The sequence below is a fragment of the Juglans regia genome, chromosome 14, assembly GCF_001411555.2.
Source record: "Juglans regia cultivar Chandler chromosome 14, Walnut 2.0, whole genome shotgun sequence".
Taxonomy (NCBI): domain Eukaryota; kingdom Viridiplantae; phylum Streptophyta; class Magnoliopsida; order Fagales; family Juglandaceae; genus Juglans; species Juglans regia.
This window is the reverse complement of record NC_049914.1, coordinates 14,182,264-14,193,928: the sequence shown is the minus strand read 5'-3', so window position 1 is coordinate 14,193,928 and position 11,665 is coordinate 14,182,264. Positions and strand designations below refer to the sequence as shown.

Here is an 11,665-nt window from a genome sequence, read left to right as displayed (position 1 = left end):
CACCACCCAAAGTAACTAGGGTTTTGGGAAGATGGTGATGTTTAACTGCGCCAATCTTGGGGCAGTACTGAACAGCTAAGCATAGACCAATCAGAATATCAAGTTGGTAAAAACTTGAGACAGCCAATGAAACTTCGCGTCGGCCCTGTCTATATATCTCCCTCCAATAGTCACTCCCTCCATTGTTTTCATCCTTGTGAGTTGTGATCTCTCTCTCTCTCTCTCTCTCTCAGCTCTCTCATATATAGAGATCATAGATCTCAGCCATATTCATGTCCTTCTTTGTTGTTTTTCTGTGCAAAACCGTATGCTTTTTTCTCCTTTGTTTCTTGCTCATTTTTATTGCTTGTACTTATTTGTTTTCTCCCCAATCCATATGTATATACTATATATACCTCTTTGCCTCTATCGGTTTCTTGCTTTACTGTCCTTCTGATATATATCAATTTTGTTTGTTGATTTACCTTTTCTTTGTGGGCTTAATCGCTGGAATCTCGCATGGAGAGATATGTCGCAAACCGGGGCTTTCTTTTCCTGTGCCGGAATCTGACTCGGCTTCTCTTTCGAACTCTTTCTGTTGCCGGAATCTAATCGGAGAAATCTGACCCAGATATGATTTTGAAAGTGTCAGTCTATTCGATACAGATGGTTTCAGTCTCCAGTTTCTGTGACTTCATAAATAGTAGTGAATTATAATTTCTTTCTTTGGGGTTCAAAAAACTTATGAATAGGGTTTTTGTTTTGTTTGTTTCAATAGGTCTTTATTCGAGAGTTGAAAGTTTTGTTCCTATGGTCGTGTTGGACACGGTAGATTCTTCTCGGGGGTTACCCCTCATGTAGTAGTACTTTATGTTTCAACCACTCACAATCCAACAAGTCATCTTTTGTCTGTATGGCGTCGGGCTAAGTCGTACATGAAATGTCCTATTTTTTCCAGCCTTTTTATTTTTATTTCCTTCTTTTTGTTTTTCCTTTTCTTGACGAGGGTCTCCCTATGGAAATGTTCGGATGTACTTCTGCTACCTTTCTTGATATAATATTAGTGCACATATTGGGTAAAATCAGGCGTTGTGCATGGACGATATATAGAATGACAGTCAGTTGTTTGCGGGTGTAGCATCATCAAGATTCACATGCAAATGCACAGTGGGTGATTGCAAAATCTGCACTCTGCCAGAGTTCTTTTGAAAGTGAGAATCTTGATGATGCTGCATCGGCAATAAACGACTACACAAATTAAAGAGGATGATCTCTTGCACCATTCAACACTGCCACTTTTGCACTTGAACCCAGGTGATCCTTTCTTTCCGAGTACTTTCTGTTACCGTAAGCTGGGTTTAATTTCTTTCTATCTTCTGTTTTTTTTTTTTTTTTTTTTTTCCCCAAAACAATCTATGAGCTAGTGGGTTTACTGTATGTATATTTTTATATGATTGTCAGTTCTCTCTCTGCAAACTGCGTAGAATCTTATAGGCTATTCAAGGACCTCTGCTGACCTTCTGTAGATCTGTGAATATTCCTCTGAGCAAAACTTGCTAGGGTGGAAATAGTACATTTTCAGGTGCTTATTGCTGGAGATGGGCGGATATATACTTTGTCTATTACTGGAAATCAAGAGAAAGAGAATCTTGATGATGCAGCATGGGCTATAGATCAATTAATATATTATCGGAAAAGGTGATTTTTAATCCATTTTTGTTGAGTTTTCTTGCGGCTTCATCGGTGGGTGTTTTTGTTTTAGATCTATCCATGGATTCTAAGAAATCCTCACCATAGATGTTTATGTGTGTTTTCATGGCTCATGTGCAGAAAGGCAAAGAACCAGTTACTGGTGGATGGCGAGTCATCACATGAGCAATATTCTAAGAATGGATGGGAAAATTTGGGCAGAAACTGAGAAGAAAGGTGAGCAGCAAAAAGGAAGATAGCTTTCTCACGTTCGGTTGTTCTATCGGGTTTGATAATCTCAGCTATATATCAATAGCTTTTGCAGTTTTTTTTTTTTTTCAACCATCTTTGTTAGTGGACCAAACTTAAAGAGATCAGACATCTTGCAACTTGGACCCTTTGGCTGGCATGTAGTAGCACTCACACAGAGAGAGAGAGAGAGAGAGAGATTGGTGAGTCCATGAATTATATTTACCACCTGATCTTCAATAATATTAATTATACCCAAAAAAGCTTTCCAAAAAATGTCTTTATTTTTCTGTTGCTTCATTCATGACATGAGTTATAATTGTCATTTCAAAATTATGGAGATCTGTGTGCCTCTATCACTGTCGAAGCTGTCCTGCAATGGGGCTTCAGTTGTAGGGTATATGCCCTTGCTTTGCTTTATTGATTCTAAACAAGCTGGCTAGCTGTGAAATATTAGGCCCACTGAGTTCCAAACTGTTGTTAATTAATGAGACGAAATCAGATAAATAATCCATATATATATATATATATATATAGATCATCATCGGCATCATGCAGATATCTTGTTTAATTGTTCTTCTGGTTTTGTCTCTTTTTCATCTGCAGAACTTGAAATTTCCATTATTGGCTCTTGGTATTTAAATATTTAATGCGAGAATTAGTGACTTGCAATAAATATATATATATATATATAAGAATATTATGATAATTAGTGACTTGCTATATATATAAGAATATTATTTGACGTGATGACAAATGATCCAGTTCTCCAAATAGAAAAAGGGTTGGAAACCATCACCCCCTTATAAATTAAAAAAAAAAAAAAAATTATTTGGCCGGCCAAGTAGGAAAAACTGTACGCTACGTTAAATCTTCAACATATTATAATTGAGAAATGATATTTACAGTCGTGAGTGTGTAAGTACCGTGCAGTCGTTTTGAAAAAAGTGAATAAAAATAGGACCCACATGAAAAGAAATTAATTTTTTAATAGTTGATCCTACTCTTTTTCAAAGCGACTGCACAACGTTTATGCATTTCATGACTGTATATAGTATTACTCGTTATAATTACTCATGATACGGATGGAAACGATCTGTTTCAGAGGCATGCAAAACATGTTAGTTTAGGGTTTAGATTTTAAAAAGAAAAAGAAAGAAAAAACTCCATGATTATTAATTTAAGACAGGATTAGTCATATTTGTTGATCTTATTACGGATCAGTACTGGAACTACATTATTAATATTGCTAATATGGTATATTTGTGCGTGCAGGATAGTATATATGTACGTCTAGCATTGCTAGATAGCTAGCTGCACTAATCTATTTCTTATACAATTAATAAATGTAAGTTCGATTGTGAGTCATGTTTCACTAATTACCTTGTGACTTAGAAAATTCACTAATTTAATAATAATAAAACTACTAATTAATAGCCAGTGATCCACAAGAAATTCAACAAGTGGGAAAGATATAATATTATACGTACGTACTCATTATATATATATATATATATATATATATATATATATATATATGTGCACATGATGCTTGCAGGCACAGACTAATGTGAAGATATATCACGACAACATGAGATATCGTTTTTTCTCGTGGAGCCAGTTCGTAGCAAAATGGGCCATTTTTGGTGGGAAATAGCTAGCTCGTGGTAGGTCGATCGTTGGAAATAACTCGCCGGAAAAAGTGTTATTTCCCACAACAAACTTGACTTGTCGGAATAAGTAAGTTTTATTGGTGGGCTCAGTCGCGGGAAAAAAACTTCTTGTCCGTAGAAAATACTAGTTGGATTCCTTCACTATGCGAAAATAGATGAATTTTCCAAGAAGATGTATATAAGCGGGTGGATTTTAGTTCCACCATACTACCGTTAGTAATAATCCAGCTTGTTAGAAAAAAGCATTATTTTTTACAAGGTTCGATGGTAGAAAATAGTTAGTTCTGATCATTTTCACCCAAGCTCTAATCCTTGCAATTAGATGATGTTTTGATAAATCATTAGCCCATAGTTTAGCTGAGAAGATTTTTTTCATATCCCTACGACAGTAAGAAGATTTTTTTCATAGACGATATGGATATCCATATATTATACAGACATAGTACATGATCCAATTTCTGATGCTAAAAATATTCACATAACACTAAAATATCAAGCACATCATCATGAGAAATGAACACATTCCAGATCCAAGAATACTCTTTAACACACTTATATAGTTATCAAGTTTCTGAACAATTTGGAAATACATCCATTTCACATACACCAATAAACTGACATTCCAGATCCAAGATCTTCAACATATATAGCATATATATGCTTTTCACTATATATATACATATATCTTACAAGTAGATAGACATAGGTTGCTGCATGGTTGTGGCTGATTTTGTCATATAATCGTTCACATCAACAAGTTCCCATGACTTTGGATCCAACCATCCCTAGGGTGATAACTAATTGCAAAAAGAACAAACCTTATAAGCCCATAATTTTCACTTTATCACTCTACCTCATGACCTTCATAAACCAGGGGATCTAATATCAATTGAGCCTTTATACTTTATCACTTTATAATTACATAATTGTTTTTAAAATCAACTTCACTAACAAACACTTACTTTGTTAGTGAAGTTATACATGACTCACAACCTTTCCTTGTTAAGTAGGTTTGAGGTCTTAGATGAGACACAAAATTCTTATCTTATCTCATTTTATTCTCAAATATAATTTAAATACAAAATTTTTAAACTAATCATTACAATTTTTTCAAACTAATCATTACAACTTTTCAAACTTTCAAATAAAAAATAAAAAATAATTCCAACATTTTTAAATTTCCAACCAAAAATAATATTATAAAACTATATCGTTACAATATTTTAACTTTATAATCTTTTTTATTCAACTTTTTCTCTCTTATTTTCTAAAATCTAAAAAATACTTAACTCAAACTATCTCACTACTATTCACAAACTATCTTACTTCTATTCAAAAAACTCTCATCTCATCTCACTCTCCAAACAAGTGATTTTGCCATGTTTAACTATAACAATATGCTTTTCACTAATAAGGAGATACTTTGCTTACCGACAAACAAAGTATGCTAAGGATGGTTGATTGTTGCTGTATGCCAATAGTTTTTAGTTAGTGAAGAAACATATCCTAACTTCTCTTATTTAACCATGTCAAACCCCTGCCACTCAACCACTACATGCATTGCAAATATCCATGGCATTACATCACATATTTTCACTACAACACAATTACTTTTTAGTGACGGTTAGGAAATTATAACAGTCCCCAAATCAACACTAAAAAGCTTTTTTTTGTGACGATTTATAGAAACCGTCACTAAAGACAGATGAGATTTTTTTTACGTTCTAACATATAAGAAATTTACGTTCGAAAGTTACATATACGTTCAAACATTGTGGCTACTTACGTGCAAACGTAAAATGTTTTGGTGCCAACGTTCAAATGTTAGTAATTAACGTTTGAATGTAAGAATGTTTTGCGCCAACATTCGAATGTCAATTACTAACGTTCGAATGTTAATTGTAAATTTAAATGAAATATGACTCTAATTTAAAAATTATGTGGTTTTTATAGTGCATAATTTGTGAACAAGTCTATATAATTGACTTGTATATATTTATATATACACAATTTGTAATATATAAATATATATATTTATGTTTATATATATTTGAAGTACACAGTGATTTAGAATTAAAGATGGAAAATATAACATTAAAGAAGATTGAGAATTGAAATTAAAAAACCATAGAAATATTAAATAATATTTTTCTTTACATATAATAAAAACAAAATACAAAATATGATCAATTTTCTTAAACAACACTCAGATGATAGCGTTGTTCGCGAAATTCAAACTTCGTACCTCTTCAGTCAAGGTATCAACCTTGTCGTTGATGATACCTACATGATGGGTGGTCTCAGAGACAGACGCCTCTATATCTGCGAGCGATCGATCGATATTACGATCGATATGCAGAATCAGCTGTGAGATCACCGCATCAACCCAAGCAGGCCGCGCATCTCCCGCAGATGTACTCGGTAGTTGCTGACTATTACTCCCCACATGACCTGGCTCAGGCTGCGTCGGAGGAACTAGATCTTCTGCAGGGGTGGCTGACGTCCCCTCGCCTGTCCTATGCATGGTCATGTCAAGGGGACTCATCTGATCTTTGACTCGCTCCTCTGGCAGGGTTGGCAATCCCAGTGCAAGTAATAGCCGGCTGATCAGGACACCGTATGAGAGATTATTCGTGGAGACGATGCTCGCCTCGTAATGGATCCTTTCAAAGATGTGCAGTGGCAAATCTATGGGATCTGCACGTGTCACTCATATAAAAAACTGTGCCCGAAGCCGACTAAATGTGGTTTTATGTGCCACTGGATCCACGTTTGTTTCAACAAGAAGGTGCAACATACGGAAGAAAGGTAGCAAATGGTTTTGGTTGAAGGCGTTCTTCCTCTCGTTCTGCATGCGGTCTCTCCCGGTGAGGATGTAGAAATCCTTATCTCGGTCATCATCCCGAGCCTTGAGGCCAGTATCCTCAGCCTCTGACCGGTCTGCATCTCTGGTTGATGTTGTCTCAAATAGGCGGCCAGTAGATGATGTAGAAGTGCCTACATCCTCATGGGGTGTAGCATGTGCAGATGTCTCAACTCCTCGACGAATCTCGAGGTGCTTGGCGATGACATATTGTGAAATCTCAATGGAAATACAGCATACAGTTACGGTGTGAGAGGATGCATCCTGAGGCATGTCACACATCCCATATAGAACTCCTGAACCATTGAGGGGTATACCTTCCCCCTCAATGTGTAGATATTTCCCCAGCCTCTATTGACGAAAACATCTCTCAGGTTCGTTTGCTCCCATATGAGTTCGTCGAACTCATTAATCAGGACCTCTCGCTCTACCATAACAGTACAAGCCTCGATACGAGCAGTGTCGTGAGTGACTCATTCCCTCCCTCGTTTTCTAGTATGCAAAAGATGAGTCATATCCTGAAAATAGAAAAGGAAAAAAAATTATTTACAATGATGCATTTTTTGTGTTAATTTTAAGCTGCTCTGCATTAACGTTCAAATATAGTAAAATAAACATTCGAGCGTTAAGATAAAATGTTCAGACGTGTATACTTTACGTTTGCACGTAAAAGATATACGTGCGAATGTAAAAAGTAAATAAATTTAAATGATGTACGTTCGGACGTTTATGTTATACGTTCGAACGTATGAGTTTTACGTGCGAACGTAAAGGATGAACGTCCAAACGTTGAAGGACAAATAAATTTAAAAAGTAGTACGTTTGGACATTATAATTAAACGTTTGGACGAAAATTTTACGAAAAATGTTAATGATATATCTTCAGTAACGGATAAGCACCAGCACTCATCCATTCCGATAAAGATGCATCACAATACGGCAACTCAACAGCTACCTTCTAGATAGAATTTCAAACCCTCTAGACTCCTATTGTATTTAAACTTCTACTTCTATTGTACTACCTACGCTTATAAATATACAAGGCCTGCACAATCTTCTGCAAGGCAAAATATTTAAAACTCATTCAAATATTATCACATGGTATCAAGAGCCTATAGACTTACGTCAAACACTCATGGCAGACTCTTCCTCTACTTCTGATATGCCTCCTCCTGGTTTTTCACGTAACCCACCCTTCCCACCACCTATATCCACCTCAGTTGTGCCTCTTCACAATCTCATTACCATTAAACTCACACGGGATAATTACCTTTTATGGAAGGCGCAAGTAGTTCCATACTTAAAAGGCCAGCATCTCTATGGTTTTGTCGATGGCAGTTTCACCTGTCCACCTCTACTTGTCAATTCCTCTTCAAATCAGCCAATACCAAATCCAGCCTACACGTCCTGGATGCTTCAGGATCAACTCATCCTGAGTGCTCTCAACTCCTCATTATCCGAATCAATCTTGACTCATATAGTCAACTGCACCAGTTCTCGTGATGTGTGGTCTACTTTAGAAACCATGTTCACTGCTTCCTCTCGTGCTCGATCTATGAATCTGCACTATCAGCTTGCAACGCTCAAGAAGGGCAGTTCCACCATAGCTGATTATTTTCACAAGTTCACGTCTCTTGCGGACACCTTGGCTACTGCAAATCAGCCGCTTAATGATTTTGAACTTGTTTCTTTTCTGTTAGTAGGTCTTGGTCCGGAATATGACCCCTTTGTCACCTCGGTGACCACCCGTGTGGAACCAATTTCCCTTCAGGATCTCTTTGGTCATCTACTTGCGCATGAGCTCCGCCTGGAGCAACATCAGCCTCCTGCAGATCTATCCGTGGCTGGTGCCAATTTTGCTGGCAAATCTGTCTCTTCTCGTCCTAACCGAGGGGGGCGTTATCAATCTTCTTCTGGCCATCGTGGTGCAACCAACTCTTACAGAGGATCAAGAGGCATGGGACGTGGTCGCTCTCAGCCCTCAAAATTGGTTTGTCAAGTCTGCAACAAAACTGGTCACACTGCTCTCCGTTGTTACCACAGGTATGATGACAACTATCAAAGTGAACCACCCAACATACAAGCCTATGCTGCCTCATCATCTCAAAATTCTGATCCTTCCTGGTATCCCGACACTGGAGCAACGCATCATCTCACCTCTGACTTTGCTAATCTGAATGTTAACGCTGAGGAATACATTGGGTTTGATCAGATTCGAATGGGTAACGGTAATGAAATTCCTATTCGTCACTTGGGCACTAGCCGAATCTCCACACCCAAATTTTCCTTCTTATTACACAATGTCTTACACGTTCCACATATCACCAAAAACCTCATTTCTGTCCAAAAATTCACTGAAGCCACTAACACCTTTTTTGAATTTCATCCTACTTGTTTCTTTGTAAAGGACCAAGCAACAGGGACAATTCTGCTTCAAGGGCCGAGTAAACATGGGTTGTATCCACTCTCACCCCTCACAAAGTCCTCTCCTTCAGCTCTCATTGGTGAGCGTACATCTTTCTCTCATTGGCACTCTCGCTTAGGCCATCCTGCCTTCAACATTGTTCGAAGAGTCATCTCCCAGTTCAATCTTCCTGTTCCAGTTCAGTCAAATAAATCCGAACTTACATGCTCTTCATGTTTAAGTTCCAAAAGCAAGCAATTACCTTTCTCTCGATCCTCTACTCATTCTTTGAGTCCTCTTGAGTTAATTTATACGGATGTATGGGGTCCTTCACCTATTCTTTCAAATAATGGAAATCGTTATTACATTACTTTTCTAGATGATTATAGCAAATACACTTGGTTTTATCCTATTTCTTGCAAAAGTGATGTTACTAGCATTTTTCATAAATTTCAACCATATGTTGAGCGCTTCTTCAATTGTAAAATAAAATCCATCCAATCTGATTGGGGTGGTGAGTTCCGCCCTTTAACCAAAATCTTTGATACTCTCGGCATTGTCCATCGTCGTTCATGTCCTCACACACACCAACAAAATGGTGCAATTGAACGAAAGCATTGCCACATTGTTGAAACTGGCCTTGCACTTTTCCATCACAGTCACATTCCTTTAACCTACTGGGATGAAGCGTTTGACACGGCATGCTACCTAATAAATCGAATGCCCACATCCCTTCTTCATCATAAATCACCTTTTGAAAGACTGTTTAAACTCACTCCCGATTACAATTTTCTTCGAGTCTTTGGTAGCGCTTGCTGGCCAAATCTTCGACCCTACAATCGATACAAACTCCAACCTCGTTCTACTCGCTGCATTTTTCTTGGCTATAGCATTCATCACAAAGGCTATAAGTGTCTAAATCCATCCACTGGCAAATACGTAATCTCCCGTGATGTTGTTTTTGACGAGTCTCAGTTCCCATTCTCTACTGACACTCATATTTTCTCTAAGCCACCAGCCTCCTCCACTCATCAACCAATCTGTATTCCACACGTCCAACCCAGATTTGATGTTCCTTGTCCAGAAAATAATCCATCATCTCCCTCTCCTCCAGTACCAGACACAACTCAAACCCCTGCTTCACCATCGCCTATCTCACCCTCACTCCCTCCCGACTATACACCTGACCCTGAACCTGAACTACCTCCTCCCACCGAAACTGTTTCCACACACCCCATGATAACTCGTGCTCGAAATAATATAACCAGACCCAAAGTTTTCACTGATGGTTCCACCCGCTATCCTATTCCCAAAGCCCTCATTGCCGAAACTCACTCTGTTTCAGTTGAACCCACTTGTTATTCCTCTGCTGTGAAACACTCTGAATGGCGTCAGGCCATGAACAATGAATTTGATGCACTACTGCGGAACCATACATGGTCCCTTGTTCCACCAGATAAAGCTCAAAATGTTATTGGCTCAAAGTGGGTGTTTCGGATCAAACGAAAAGCTAATGGACAAATTGATCGGTACAAAGTGAGGTTAGTTGCAAAGGGTTATCATCAACAATCTGGTATAGACTATTTTGAAACCTATAGTCCTGTCATTAAACCCACTACCGTGCGCACTGTGTTATCTCTAGCCTTCTCGGCAGGATGGTCCATTCGGCAAGTTGATGTTCATAATGCCTTTTTGCACGGTGAGCTCTCTGAAGAAGTGTTCATGTCGCAGCCTCCTGGCTTCTCTCACCCTCAATATCCACATCATCTTTGCAGATTACATAAGGCCATCTATGGCCTCAAACAAGCTCCCAGAGCTTGGTTTTCTAAGTTGACAAACCGCCTTCTTGAACTCGGTTTTCGTGGCTGCCCGTCAGACTTGTCTCTCTTCATACAGATCACTGATACAAACACTACTTACATTTTAATTTATGTCGATGATATTATTATCACCAGCTCCAAGCCCTCTGCTATTGATGCCTTACTGCACTCGTTGTCTGCCTCATTCCCAATTAAAGACTTGGGTGGCTTAAATTTCTTTCTTGGCATAGAAGTTGTCCGTGATAAAGAAGCCATTGTGCTCTCACAGAATCGTTACATTCTTGACTTATTAAAAAGAACAAATATGATGGATGCTAAACCTGTCAGCTCCCCCATGGCAACAGCAACAAGCCTCTCTGCATTTGATGGTGAACCTTTTTTAGATCCTACTTTATATCGTAGTTCGGTTGGTGCTTTACAATACCTATCCATCACTCGCCTAGATATTGCCTACTCTGTCAACAAGCTTTCACAGTTTATGCAAGATCCCAAGTTACCTCACTGGCAATCAGTCAAGCGCCTCCTTCGGTACCTCAAACAAACACTCACATTTGGCCTCCGAATATCAAAATCCACTAGCACTCAACTCCGAGCCTTCTCGGATGCGGACTGGGCAGGCTCGCGTGATGACAGAAGATCAACAGGTGGTTTCTGTATTTTTCTTGGTAACAATCTTATCTCCTGGAGCTGTAAAAAGCAGGCAACGGTTGCACGCTCTAGTACGGAGGCTGAGTACAAAGCTTTGGCAAACACAGCTACCGAGCTTCAATGGCTGCAATCTCTTCTACTTGAACTGGGTGTTCCTCAAACCAAAACACCAATTTTGTGGTGTGATAACATCGGCGCTACGTACCTATCGGCTAACCCAGTCTTTCATGTACGCACAAAGCACGTGGAAATTGACTTCCACTTCGTCCGTGATATGGTAGCTCAACAACGTCTGCATGTTCAGTTCCTGTCAACTCGAGATCAGCTAGCAGATGTTTTT

The 11,665-nt window shown here is 38.5% G+C and overlaps 1 long non-coding RNA gene across 1 annotated transcript; it reads left to right on the top strand.

The window, feature by feature from the left end:
• Window positions 1-206: 206 nt before the first annotated feature.
• On the top strand, window positions 207-3,938 carry LOC108990301. Its single transcript, XR_001995957.2, has 3 exons — window positions 207-1,677; window positions 1,810-2,120; window positions 3,476-3,938. It is a non-coding gene; the product is annotated as an uncharacterized LOC108990301 (long non-coding RNA).
• The last annotated feature ends 7,727 nt before the right edge of the window (window positions 3,939-11,665 follow it).